This window comes from Tursiops truncatus, chromosome 2 (genome assembly GCF_011762595.2).
Source record: "Tursiops truncatus isolate mTurTru1 chromosome 2, mTurTru1.mat.Y, whole genome shotgun sequence".
Lineage (NCBI taxonomy): Eukaryota > Metazoa > Chordata > Mammalia > Artiodactyla > Delphinidae > Tursiops > Tursiops truncatus.
In genome coordinates, this window is record NC_047035.1 from 108,472,447 (window position 1) to 108,486,721 (window position 14,275).

Below are 14,275 nucleotides of genomic sequence, written 5' to 3' on the forward strand. Positions count from 1 at the left end.
TGTATATAAAATTATAGAGAAAACAACACAGACCTATAGGGACAGAAAGTAGATCAGTGGTTACCTGAGGGTTTAGGGAGAGATTAACATCAATGAGGCATGACGGAACTTTCTGGGGTGATGAAATGTTATATCTAGATTGTGGTGGTAGATACGTGGGTATATGTGTTTATCAAAAGTCAAACTTTCCGCTAAAGTGGTTGCATTTTACAGTATATAAGTTATACCTCAATAAAGTTTATTTTTTTTAAAAAGATGAAGAAGCCGAAGGAAAGACAGATGGAAAAACACAGTGCTCTCGGCCATGTCCCTTTAGCTACAGTGTGCTAATAGTGACAGCTCTAGGGAGGGATGGTGGAGGAAGAGAGGAGTGGACTGGTGAAATTGACTGGCCAGCTTATGAGCCACTATATATTAGGTAATACATTCTAAATTTTAGAATAGGTATTGTTTTTTTAATTAAATTTTTAAACTTGTAAAATACACATAACATAAAATTTATCATTTTAACCATTTAAAAATGTACAGTTCAAGTAAAATTTAAAAAAAAGAAATAAAATATACAGTTCAGTGGCATTAAGTGCATTCACATTGTTATGCAACCACAACCACCATCAGTATTCTTAAGATGTCAGTTTTGCTTTCTTTGATCTGTAGATTCAAAGCCATCCCACTGAAAATCCCAGTAGACTTTGTAGAGTTGACAAATTTTGTCTAAAGTTTATAGGGAAATGCAAAGAACCTAGAATAGACCAAACAACTTTAAAAAGGAAAAACGAAGTTGGGGGACTTAGACTACCTGACTTCAAGGTTTATTAGAAAGCTACAGTAATCAATAGAGTGTTGCATTGGTGTGAAGCTAAGCATAATAGATCAAATAGAACATAATGAAGAGTTCAGAAACAGACACATACATAAAGAGTCAATTGAGTTTTGGCAAAAATTCCAAAGTAGTTCAATAGGGGAAGAAGAATCTATTCAACAGATGATGCTGAACAATTGGATATCCATATGCACAAAAATGAATCTCTGCCATTACCTCACTCTATATACAAAAATTAACTCTCAGTGGATCAACTTCTAAAACTTCTAAAAGAAAACATAGGAGACTATCTTAGTGACTGTGTTTTAGCAAAGAGTTTTAAAATGGGACATAAAAAGCACAAACTATACGACTTCCCTGGTGGCGCAGCGGTTAAGAATCCGCCGGCCAGTGCAGGGGACACGGGTTCGAGCCCTGGTCCTGGAAGGTCCCACATGCTGGGGAGCAACTAAGCCCGTGCGCCACAACTACTGAGCCTGCGCTCTGGAGCCGGTGCACCGCAACAAGAGAAGCCACCGCAGTGAAGAGTAGCCCCCACTCGCTGCAACTAGAGAAAGCCCGCCTGCAGCAACAAAGACCCAATGCAGCCAAAAATAAATAAAAATAAAATAAATTAATTTTAAAAGAAAACCAATGAAGTTTTAAAAAAAAAGCACAAACTATAAAGGAAAAACCAATAAACTGAGCTTCATCTAAATTAATAACATTTGCTTTTCCAAAGACACTGTGACAAAAGTGAAAAGGCAAGCCATGGACTAAGAGAAAATATAGGCAAAACATATATCCATCAAAGGACTTTATCTAGAATATATAAAGACCTCTGACAACCTAATAATAAAAAGATAAACAATGCAATTTTTAAAAAATGGGTAAAAATATATATGCTGTCTACAAGAGACCCACTTCAGACCAAGGGACACATACAGACAGAAAGGGAGGGGATGGAAAAAGATATTCCATGCAAATGGAAATCAAAAGAAACCTGGAGAACAGTATGGAGGTTCCTTAAAAAACTAAAAATAGAATTACCATATGACCCAGCAATCCCACTACTGGGCATACACCCTGAGAAAACCATAATTCAAAAAGATACATGCACCCCAATGTTCACTGCAGCACTATTTACAATAGCCAGGTCATGGAAGCAACTTCAATGTCCATCGACAGAGGAATGGATAAAGAAGATGTGGTACATATATATAATGGAATATTACTCAGCCATAAAAAGGAACAAAATTGGGTCATTTGTAGAGATGTGGATGGATCTAGAGACTGTCATACAGAGTGAAGTAAGTCAGAAAGAGAAAAACAAATATCGTATATTAACGCATATATGTGGAACCTAGAAAAATGGTACAGATGAACTAGTTTGCAGGGCAGAAATAGAGACACAGATGTAGAGACACAGAAATAGAGACACCAAGGGGGGAAAGTGGCGGGGGTTGTGGTGGTGTGATGAATTGGGAGATTGGGATTGACATGTATACACTAATAAAATAGATAACAAATAAGAGCCTGCTGTATAAAAAATAAATAAAATTCAAAAAAAAAAGACAAGAAATAACAAATGTTGGAGAGGATGTTGAGAAAAGGGAACCCTTGTGAAGTGTTGGTGGGAATGGAAATTGGTGTAGTCACTATGGAAAAGAGTATAGCATTTCCTCAGAAAATTAAGAGTGGAACTACCATATGGCCCAGCAATCCCACTTCTGGTATTGGGGTATATCCCACTTCTGAAGAAAAGGAAGACACTAATTTGAAAAGATATTTGCACCCCTATGCTCACGGCAGTACTATTTACAATAGCCAAGATAGGGAAACAGCCCATTGTCCAATGACAGATGACTGGATAAAGAAACTGTGATACAGATACACAATGGAATATTATTCAGCCAAATAAAAAATGAAATCTTGCCATGTGATAACATGAAAGGACCTTGAGGGCATTATGCTAAGTGAAATAACTCAGACAGAGAAAGACAAATACTGCATGATCTCCCTTACATGTGGAATCTTTTTCTTTTTTGCATTACACGGGCCTCTCACCTGTTGCGGCCTCTCCCGTTGCGGAGCACAGGCTCCGGACGCGCAGGCCCAGCGGCCATGGCTCATGGGCCCAGCCACTCCGCGGCATGTGGGATCTTCCCGGACTGGGGCACGAACCTGTGTCCCCTGTGTCGGCAGGCGGACTCTCAACCACTGCGCCACTAGGGAAGCCCCATGTGGAATCTTTTAAAAAAGAAAAATCCCAGCTCATAGAACAGACTGGCGGATGCCAGAGGCAGGAGGTGTTTGGGATGAAATGCCTGAAGGTGAAAAGGTACAAACTTTCAGCTATAAATAAGTCATGAGATGTCAGAAACAACATGCTGACCATAGATAATAATACTATATCGAATACGTTAAAGTTGGTAAGAGAGTCGACCTTAAAAATTCTCATGAAAGAAAAAAAAATTTACTTATATGTGGTGACAGATCTCATTTAGACTTATTGTGGTGATTATTTCACAATATATACAAATAACGAATCCTTATGTTGCACAGCTCAAACTATCATAATGTTATATGTCAACAATAGCTGAAGAAAAAATAAACTATGATATCCTTGGAACAATAAAGTATCAGAACTAGTTGTGACTTCTGAAAAAAAAGGGGTAAAAGATTTGAACACTTTACTAAAAAAGATATGCGAATGGCAAATAAGCACATGAGAAGATATTCAACGTCATTAGGGAAATGTAAGTTAAAGCCACAATCAGTTACTGCTACACACCCACTAGAATGTCTGTAGAGAGTAACTCTGTTATTGAGGACATGGAACCACAGGAACTCTCAGTCACTGCTGATAGGAATGTGAAATGGTGCAGTTGTGCCGGAAAACAGCTTATCAGTTTCATAAAATGTTAAGCATGTATCTATGATACATTCAACCATTTCACTCCTAGGATTTTCCCTAAAGAAAAGAAGAAAGCATAGGTCCAATCAGGCCCTTGTACCTGAATGTTCATAGTAGTTTTATTTGTAATCGCCGAAAACTAGACACAACCCAAATGTCCATCAACAGTTGAATGCATAAACAAATTGTGGTATATCCATACAATAGTATACTGCTTAGCAATAAAAAGAATAAACCATTGATAACTTGCAGCAGTATGGATGGATCTTAAAAGAGTGATGCTGCATGAAAGAGACAAAGCTGTGTCAAATACTGTGTGAATCTATTTACATAATTCTAGAAATTGCAGACTAATCCGTAATGACAAAATACAAATCAGTGGTTGCCTGGAGAATGAAGGAAGGGGAGGAAGGGAAGAATTGCAAAGGAGCATGAGGAAACTTTGCGGGGTGATAGATATGTTTATAATCTTGATTGTGGGCATGGTCATATATGTACTCATCAAGTGATACACTTTAAGTATATGGAGTTTATTGTATGAAAATTATACACCAATAAAGCTGTAAAAAAGCAAGAAGCAAAAAAAAAAAAAAGAGAAGTCAAGTTGTTGAAAATCAGTGATAAAGAGAGATTCTTAAACACAGCCAGGGAAAGGGACAGTCACTTTGGAAAACAGTTTGGTAGTTTCTTCTAAAATTAAACCGTACAACCCACCAACTCCATTTCTCAGTATTGACCTAAGAAAAATGAAAACATTTGTCCGCACGAAGACTTGTGCACAAATGTCATAAGCATCTTTATTCATGATAGCCCCAAACTAGAAACAACCAAAATATTTCACCAGCTGAGCAAGTAAACAAATTTTAATATATTCAAACAGCAGAATACAGCTCAACAATAAAAATGAACAAAGTGTTGATACACACAACTTGGACAAATCTCAAAAACATTATGCTGAGTGAAAGAAGCCTTATGGAAAATAGTCCACACTGCATGATTCTACTAGAACTGTCAGATTTAATCCACAGTAACGCAGTAATAAAGTAGATCAGTGGTTGCCTGGGGATCTGAGGGGCTGGAGTGAGGGTAAACTTCAAAGCGGCATGACAGAACACGGAGTAATCAAAATATTAAATTTTGATTTGGTGGTGGGTTCACAGGTGTATACGTTTTTTCAAAATGCATCAAACTATACACTTAAAATGCAAAACTGTAGAAAGCCTTCTGCTTTCTAACTGCACTGGCTACATTTTGTCTTCTTTCCACTGACAATTAAGAAAGTGTCAGTAGGAGGTATGGTATGGCTTGAGGCGGGGAGCAGTTTTCCAGCAGTTTATGGACCTTAATCTGTGTTTTTTTAAAGACCTCTGTGTTTTATGTTAGAATATTTTAGTGTGTCAATTTCTAGGAAATAGGAGTAGCTGAGAGGAGAGGAGGAATCAACATTTCTTGAGTGTGGGGCTGTGTTCTGGGGCTGCGAATAATATGTGTAATCTCACTTAGAGGGACCCATGAGGTCAGTGTTGTAGAAGGATCTGGTGGAGTAAAGGTGTTCCATTCCATTCCATCTATAAAATGGAATCCTCCTGCCTGCTCCTAGGTTGCTGTGAGGATTAATGAAATTACATATGGAAAGCATCTGGCAAGGTGTTTTGCATATAGAAGGGCCTAACAAATGCTAATTGCCCTTCTTACTCCTTTATATAAATTGTGAGGAAACTGAGATCCAGTGAGATTGAATTCCTTTTTTGAGCTGCACCTTTGCTCCTATTATTGCCTTTCCTGGCAATGCTGATTTTCTAATCCCCACCGCACCCCCTCACACTCATAACTTTGTTAGACTAAGTCTGCTCATCCTTTTTTTTTTTAATATATCAATATATCATGTCTATGTTTTTTTAATTGAAGTATAGTTGATTTACAATGTTAATTTCTGCTACACAGCAAAGTGATTCAGTTATACTTATATATGCATTCTTTTTTTTCATATTCTTTTCCATTATGGTTTATCACAGGATATTGAATGTAGTTCCCTGTGCTATACAGTAGGACTTCGTTGTTTATCCATTCTATATGCTAATCCTTTTTTAAGTATTATGGCACGGAGGCTTGGGAGTCAGCCAGTTAAAGTTGAAATCCTAACTCCCTTACAGATAGGGTGTATAAACTCTCTGAGTTATTTATTCATCTGTAAAATGAGGATAATTCATGCCACAGAGCGATAATTGCAAATTATATACTTATATAGTCGTGAAAATTAGTCAAAGTCGTTAATGAATGATAGCTAATTGTAATAATGTTACTGTTTAGCTCAAACATCTCTTCTTACAAGAAGCTTTCCCATGAACCAGCCCCTTCCCTAAGTGGATTAAGTGTTCTGCCTCTGTATTCCTTTGACACAGTGTCCATCCGTTTCTTGTAAAAAATAATGATCGTTGTTTACTGAGGACCTGGTACGTGCCAAGTGCTGTATTAGGTGCTTTATGCAACTTATCTCACTTATTATTCCAAACAACCTTCTGAAATAGGTGTTTTTCCTGTTTTATAGATGTAGAAACCAAAGCTCAGAGAGTTTATATGTCTCTCTCGCTAGTCTGTGAATTTCTTCAAATCAGGGAACACGTCGAATTCATCTTTGTATCCCTAGTCCCCAACATGATAGCAGACTAGCTCCTCCTGAAAGGTCTGTTAAATGGGTGGGTGTGTGACTGACTTGTGCCAGAACACACAGGAATCAACAGTGAAGCTGGGCTAAGAACCCACGTCTTCTGCTTTTAACCCAGTCATGAATCTAGTCCTGGTTTTTTCTCTACCATGTACCTAGTATGTGCCATGCTCTGCGTTGCTGATGGAGGGCTCACTTTATTTTCGTTGCAAAGAGAGGAAGGTTTCAGCTCATTCCTGGAATAACCGGCTTGCTTTCCCCTTCCGCCTGGTGCTGCTGCTCCCACTCTCCCAGGAATTTCTTTTCTGGCTCCACCAGTTATTGCTGTTTGGCATGCAGAGCTGCTTTGTGAGCCAGACGGGTCTCTGGACAGATGTCTTGGTGGCGGGTTCACTCCCTGCCCAGCCGAGAAGGGGGAGTCGCTAGAAGGACTTCTGCTCCAGTGAGCAGTGTGTGTGCAGGCAGCCTTGGCCTGGCCGCTCAGCTTTTCAGCCTCCTGCTGTTTGTGGGTCTTCTCCAGAAAGAATCCTGAAAGAATTCACTGGAAGGCCTGGCCTGGAAATGGTACTCTTACACAACTCGATTCCTTAGCCAGAAGCACAATGAGTGAACGATTCCTGGAAGCTGAGTTAGGGTGAGAATGAGAGAGAGAGACTCTCTGCCTCTGTCTTTAGGCTTTCTCATTGCCAATAAGTTCCTCCTCTGCTCTAAATATATTCTTTCCTGATGAAATTTAAACTCCGTTTCTTCTCATTCTGTCCTTGAGGAAAAAAGGGGAAGAATAAAGAGGCTTTTTCTCTGCCTCATGTTTTTTAAAATTCTTTACTTGTTGATACTGACTTGGTGGGGATAGCTCAGTGATTATTTCAGTTAGTTTTTGCTGTGTAATAAACCACACCAACACTTAGTAGTTTTAAAACAACAACAGCTTATTACCTTGTACAGTTCTGTGGGATGGCAGGGCCTTCTTCCCCATGTTTTCAGTCATCCTCTGGGAGGCTAAACCCTTGGCTTCTTCCCATGACGGTTTCAGTAGCAAGTATTGGTAACCCCAATACTCAAGCACCATTTAAGCATGTGCTTGTGTCAGGTTTTTTTGTAATGTCTTATTGGCTAAAGCAAGTCACGTGGCCAAGCCAAGATTCAGAAAGTAGAGGGATGCACTTTATCTCTTGTTGGGAGGAGCTACAAAATATTGTGGCCAGTTTTTTCACTCTGTCACAGTGATAGAAGTTCAGGGGTCTAATGCTGACTGTGCTACTTACTGTGTAACCTTGGGCAAGTAATTTAACTTCTCCAAACCTCAGAAAAGTGGAGAAAATAGAGCCTACTTAAAGGTTGTGAAGATTGAGATAATGCCTGCAAAGCACTTAGAATAGTGCTTGACACATGGTAGACACTTAATGTACGTTAGCTGCTGCTTAGCAGATGAATCAGTAGGTTTTTATGATTGCCAGCAACAGAAACCAGCCTAACTTGGTTTAGGCTTCTCAAAACATATTCACTGGAAGGAGCCTGGAAAAGTATAGAGAAGCCTTTGAAAAGCTGAACCCCCAGACTGTGTTGGGATAGGGACCAGGGAGGGCTGCTCTGGTTTGGGTGGCTGGGTCACTCAGGCAGAAAAGCAGCTGCCCGAGTCCACGGCTCCCGCAGGGGTGCTGCTGCTGGGCCAGCGGGCCCTTCTTCGCCTCACTGGGGGGGGCTGCAGGCTGAGTCACCTCCCACAGGGGGCCACTGTGACTGCCCCTAAGCGTACGCTCCCACGACAGTCATGCAAGTATCAAGCGACCATCCCTTCCTACTGAGTGTGGGTACGGGTTGGCACGTCCGTGGGCAAAGGTGACAGGATTTTAAATTATTAGGTTGAAAGTGATGTCTAGGTGTGCCCTGTTCTAAGTAAAACTAATGTACAAAAGTAACTTTTAGCACAAGTTGCCCTAGGGGCACTTGTTTGCTTTTTCAAAACATTCACTAGAGGATTTTTCAAATCCAGTTTCTCACAGACTCTTCAAGAAGGCAAGCAAATTATATCAGTTTGATTCAAACTTTTTTTTTTTAGGGGGTGGGAATATGTCAGTGATACAAAATTAGGCATACCTGCACTTACAGATTACTTTTTAAGTGAGAGGAAGTACAATAATGGTATTTGGGGGGTGAACAACTGTTTTCAGGTACCGTTTAGGTCCTGTTTTTCCAGCTAGGTCGTAGCCTCTTGAAAGTTTTTCAGTTTCCTTTCTCCGACCAGGTGAGCGTGTCCTGGTGCTAGTGAGCTGCACTGCTGTGAGTGTGCCTGTGGCTGCCTTTCCTATGTTTCTGATGTGTCCATGCTGTATGGGAACCCGGAGATCAGGAGGTTCTCACTCTGGTTCCTGAAGTGCTTGGTCTCTGCCATCGCGGAACAGGACGTCTTGGGCAGGACAAGAGAGGCAGTATTCCCCGTGTCTGAAGTTGTGGCCAGCTATTCTGGATTTCATCCACGGTGAAGCGGTCCACTGTGATCTGCCTTGGTGTCGTGCGGACATTGTATTCTGTTTCCTCCGGGTGTACGAAGAGCGCAGCCATCTGTGTGGCTCAGCCTGGTGTGCGTGGCTTATGGGCTCTTGGTCGGGAGGTGGGGATTAGATCTGTGGTCCCTCTGGGAGTGTACGTTTTCTCTGAAATCTCTGGGTGACATTCTGGTGGATAGTCGTGGGTAGGTACACACACACGTTCCTCTGTGTTTACTTGCCCTTCTCGTAGACGTTTCCCCCATCAAAGAAAAGTTAATTCGTATTGTAAAATATTCACTGAACACCTACCAAGTGCAAGGTACTGGGTGAATCACTGCAGAGGGCATAAAGATGGCTCATAAATGACTTGTGTCCTCTGGGGGCTTAGAGTCTAACAGGGGAAAAGAGACATATCTGTAAGTGATTCTAATGCGTGGTGGAGCGCAGCCAGTGTCATTGTTCTGTGCATGAGTCGCCATGCTGCCAACTGTCAAATAGAATCTGATGTGATATAATTAGTCAGGATTCTTTGGCTGTGTCAGGCACCTAACTCAAGATTACTTAATCAAAAGAGGGAGTGCATTGGCTTGAGTTACCAGGAGGTCCAAAGGCAGGGATGAATATGGGGTTGAAATGATAGCCTCAGGACTCTGGTCACCTCTTGGCTTTACTCCTCCTTACGTGGGCTTCCTTTTCAGTCAGATTCTCTCCACTGGGGGCAGCACGGACCTCACTAGCCCGATACTTCTAGTCCTTAGTGCTCTGTATCCCAGAGAAAGCTCCTCCCAGCCTCCTCAGCATCTAGGTCAGCGCTTGAATCACTAGTTGGCTCTACTTGGAGACCCTGCCCGGTCCTGGATCATTTGTTGTGTCCAGGGGACTAGAGTAGTGTGGTGGGCCATCCTGAGTTACGAAACCACCTCTGGGGCAGGATTGATGGGGTCCCTTCATTGGCACCCTAGCAGGAACACTCGCTATTGTGGAGGAGCGTATCCCAAATGAAAAAGAGGAGTTCTATAACTAGACGATGGGAGGAACAGATTCTGAAAGCAAGCAAATTAACGGTGAAAAAAGTTGTCCCACTATAGATAATATTAAGCATTGGGTCAGAAAGACAGAAAACTGCTAACACAGGATCAAAACAATAATTAAGCGTTTAAGGCAGGGGTGGGCAAAATGGGCAGCGCACAGCCTGCTGGCTATTTTTGTATGGCCTGCAAGCTAAGATTTGTTTCTCAGAATTTTGTGACACATGATAATTATGTGAAATTCAAATTTCGGTGTCCATCAAGACGTTTTATTGGAACACAGCCAGGCTTATTTTAAGTGTTGTCTGTGGCTGCTTTTGTGCTGTAATGGCAGAGTTGAATAGTTGCTTGTGAAAGAGATTGTGTGGCCCTCAAAGCCTTAAAATATTTGCTCTCTGGTCGTTTTACAGAAAAAGCTTCCTGACCACTGAGTTAAGGGGAAGAAGAATCCCCCAACTGAGAAAGCTTTAGAATTTAAGCACAAAAGTCAGCTATGAGTTGATTAACCTGAGGTGCTTCATGAAAACGGTGTATGACATGGGTAGGAGAGAGGGTATTTCCCCAATCCTGGAGCTCTGAGAGGGCTTAGCTCCAAAGGTTTCTGTGTAGTCTTTACACTTACTGTGGCAGGAGGTCAGAGGTCTAGTTCAACCAAAGCTGACCTAAGCGGTTAGGCTATGAGTTAAGGTGTGTATGGGGGGGCTCAGATGCAGCTGTGCTTCATGCCGTGTAAAGCAGTGATTTGCATTGCCAGCCCACCATGCTTCTTAGCCCCCTGGCATTATCAAGATCTTGTTTTGGGACTTCCCTCATGGTCCAGTGGGTAAGACTCCATGCTCCCAATGCAGGGGGCCCGGGTTTGATCCCTGGTCAGGGAACTAGATCCCGCATGCATGCTGCAACTAACAGTTTGCATTGCCGCAACTAACAGTCCTCATGCCCCAATTAAGAAGCCTGCATGTTGCAACTAAGAAGTCCACGTGCCACAATTAAGAGTCCACGTGCCGCAACTAAAAAAGATTCCCTCGTGCCGCAACTGAAAGATCCCAGGTGCCGCAACTAAGACTCGGTGCAGCCAAAATAAATAAATAAACAAACAAACAAACAAAAAATCTTGTTTTGATTAAGACCCTGAAGAAGCATTACGTGATTTAGATCAGTGCAGAGTTCATACAACTTAGCTGGTGAATAATTTCTGCCTTGAAGTTGCTGGCAGATGAAGAGCAGTAAATGCTGAGAACAGTGTTAAATTAAGTCTCAGCTTATTTTTCTCTAACTTCTGTCAGATGAAGCAGTGTGTAATCTCCCTGATCTTTATGCCCAGCACTGAATTAGTGGCCTGGGCTGCAGTGTACCGAGAAAGCTGGCCTGAGGGGACGCCCAGCCAGACTGTGATTGGAGCAAGCTGCGATGGTTCTCTGCAGAGCTAGAGTCGTTTGTACCTTGGGGCCTTCCGGCTCCGAGGACCCTCCAAAAGAGTTCCTAATTGCCCGGGATGAAGAGTTTTATGAAAACAGGGAGCTCTCAGGTCAGGATGAGATTTAAGCCCTCTGCAGAGACTATGAGAGTGTTTTTGGATCCTAGGCCTGGGGACAGCTGGGAGTCTCCAAGGCACTTCGAGGGACCCCAGCAACAGCCTCCAGAGGAACAGGGTCCTCACAACAGTCAGGATTTCAACCTCTAAAGTCTTCTTCTCCCTTCATTCAGACTTGCCATTGGCGCCGATAGGCAAGATTTGAAGTGGCCCAAGTTTGTTTTTGTTTTGTTGTTTTACAAGCTGTTAGTGGCAGATGCGCATGTAATGAGTTTCTGAGTGGCTGCTTCAGTGACCCTTGCAAGGCACTGTCTTCCCTGCCAGAGCTTTCCTGGCGTCCTGCCAGCCAGGCTTCTCTGAGGAGAGTCAGGGTGGCCCCTGAGGCTGTGCACGGGGCTCTGTCCTGAGCACAGTCCCTGCCCGTGTGTGGCAGGGGAGTGTCATCTGAGCCTCAACCCATAGGTTGCCCGTGGTGTCCAGCGGGTGGCCTTGGCTACACGTCTGCTTCCTTTGCCCGCCACTCTCATCCCCCAGCCATGTGGTGACAGCCTCAAGGGGGCAGTGAATTTACAGGGAGAACAGATTTGTTTGGACTCTGTCTAGACTGCCCCACCTTACAGATGGAGAGAAACAGAGTGGCTGATTGATAGCTGGAATCCAGTACGTGGTCTCTGGTTAGAAATGTGAGTCATGGGACTTCCCTGGTGGCGCAGTGGTTGAGAGTCCGCCTGCCGATGCAGGGGACACGGGTTCGTGCCCTGGTCCGGGAAGATCCCACATGCCGCGGAGCGGCTGGGCCCGTGAGCCATGGCCGCTGAGCCTGCGCTTCCGGAGCCTGTGCTCCGCAACGGGAGAGGCCACAACAGTGAGAGGCCCGCGTACTGCAAAAAAAAAAAAAAAATGTGAGTCATGTTCTCTAGAATTACCTCAGTGCTAGACCCACAGCAATGGATTATGCCTCCAGACAAGTTTGTTTCTTAGCATCTCAAGTGAGGCAGATGGGACGCTGGAGGAGGGAAAGCGCTTCCTCAGATCCCTTTCGGGAAGCATCGTGGAGGAGGTGGTATTTGGGCTGAGCTCTGAAGCATAGGGAGAAGTTACGCAAGTGACAGTGTCAGTGAAAGGAATTCCAGGTAGAGGGAAACACATGAGTCATGATGACACACAGGCAGGGAAACATAGATATATGTCCTTGCAGGAAATAGCAGGTCGTTTGGGGTGTTTAGAACAAAGGATTCCTGGTGGTAATTGGTGGGAGTTAAGTGAGAATTAGTTGAAGCGATTGAGGAGGGTCTTCCCCGCCATGCGCAGGGACTGGATTTTAGCCTGGACAGTGGGGAGCTGAGGGGAACTTCTGCACAGGGAAGGGAGGCGGGAGGCAAGCTGTCCTTGGAGGGGGAAGCCTCTGGCTGCTGCAGCTAAGGTGAGGCGAGAGGGGAGAGAGGTCAGTTAGGTGGCTATTGACATGGTTCCGGAAGAAAGAACGTGGGTCTGAGTCAGGGTTAGTCACCGAGTGGAGGGTGAAGAGGACACAGGTTGGGAGAGATTATCCTGCAAAGCCCCTGAGAGCAGAGGCCAGGTGCTGGTATGGACGGATGGGGAAGGCAAGGGAAGGAAGCCACAAGGTTTGCCCCGTGGCCCTCCCCAAGGCGGGTGGTGGAAGGGACCCAAGGCCTAAGGCTGTGCCTCTTCGCTCTAGGAAAGACCTGCTACCCTAGGTTGAGAGGTGATCCCGGCAGAGCTGTGTCCTGTTCCTTCTCACATCACAAAGCCTCATTTCTAAGGGAAACTCGGGGCTGGGGGTACTGCCACTCTCCCCAGTTACAGATAACTTCCTGAGGAGGACTGTGGGCCCAGGAGAGCCGGTTTGACTTGGAAGTCTGGTGACCTGGTGACCAAAGAAGGGGCAGATTTTGTTAACCACTGCCCTAGCAAGGCGGAGCCCAGCTCACCATGCCCAACGCTACAGAGTGACAACATAGTCTATTGGAGCGTCTCAGCTTGAGGGTGGGAACCAGCATTAGGCTTATCAGCACCGAGTAATTAGAAACAAACATGGTGGGATTTGCTTTTTCCATTTGGAAACAACATGTTTCAAAATTTATTGTTGGAGGTGCCTGCTGCCTTGTGAAGTGTGTGCGGTGCTGTCATTGGCTGGTAGTGGCAGGCAGTGAGTCCTCAGAAAGCTGCTACCCGCCAAGTGGCCTCAGAGCCACTACTTCCCTTTCCCTTTAGCGTCCTGGCTGCGGACAGAACCTCATGGAAGGTTCCCTCAGGCTCGGCCATTGGCTCCCTGAGTGATCCTGTCAGAGTCCCTCATCACTTCTGAGCCTTACCTTCATTCATTTAGTGGTAATCTTGCTTCCTTCTCCATCTCCTGGAACTGTCCTCAGGACCAGATGAAGAGGAAACTCGTGGACCATGTGTGTGTAACAGAGTCAAGTTTGTGGCATTTAAAAGCACATTGAGGGGCTTCCCTGGTGGCACAGTGGTTGAGAGTCCGCCTGCCAATGCAGGGGACACGGGTTCGTGCCCCGGTCCGGGAAGATCCCACATGCCGCGGAGCGGCTGGGCCCGTGAGCCATGCGCGTCCGGAGCTGAGCCTGCGCGTCCGGAGCCTGTGCTCCGCAACGGGAGAGGTCACAACAGTGAGAGGCCCGCGTACCACAAAAACAAACAAACAAACAAACAAACAAAATTTATGAATGAATTGACATAAGGTCTGGAATTTGCCTTAAAATATTTGTTCCCTCCCATCCCACGAAGGAAAAACTGAGGGTTTTGATTGAAACAAGACTGGCAATGCGTAGATAATTGTTGAAGCTGATGTTGGGTACATG

At 44.2% G+C, this 14,275-nt stretch overlaps 1 protein-coding gene across 1 annotated transcript in view; it reads left to right on the plus strand.

The window, feature by feature from the left end:
- The window catches only part of MAP2K1 (mitogen-activated protein kinase kinase 1), a 79,071-nt gene that overhangs the window by 45,073 nt on the left and 19,723 nt on the right, over positions 1-14,275 (plus strand). The gene's annotated exons all lie outside the window — the stretch shown is intronic.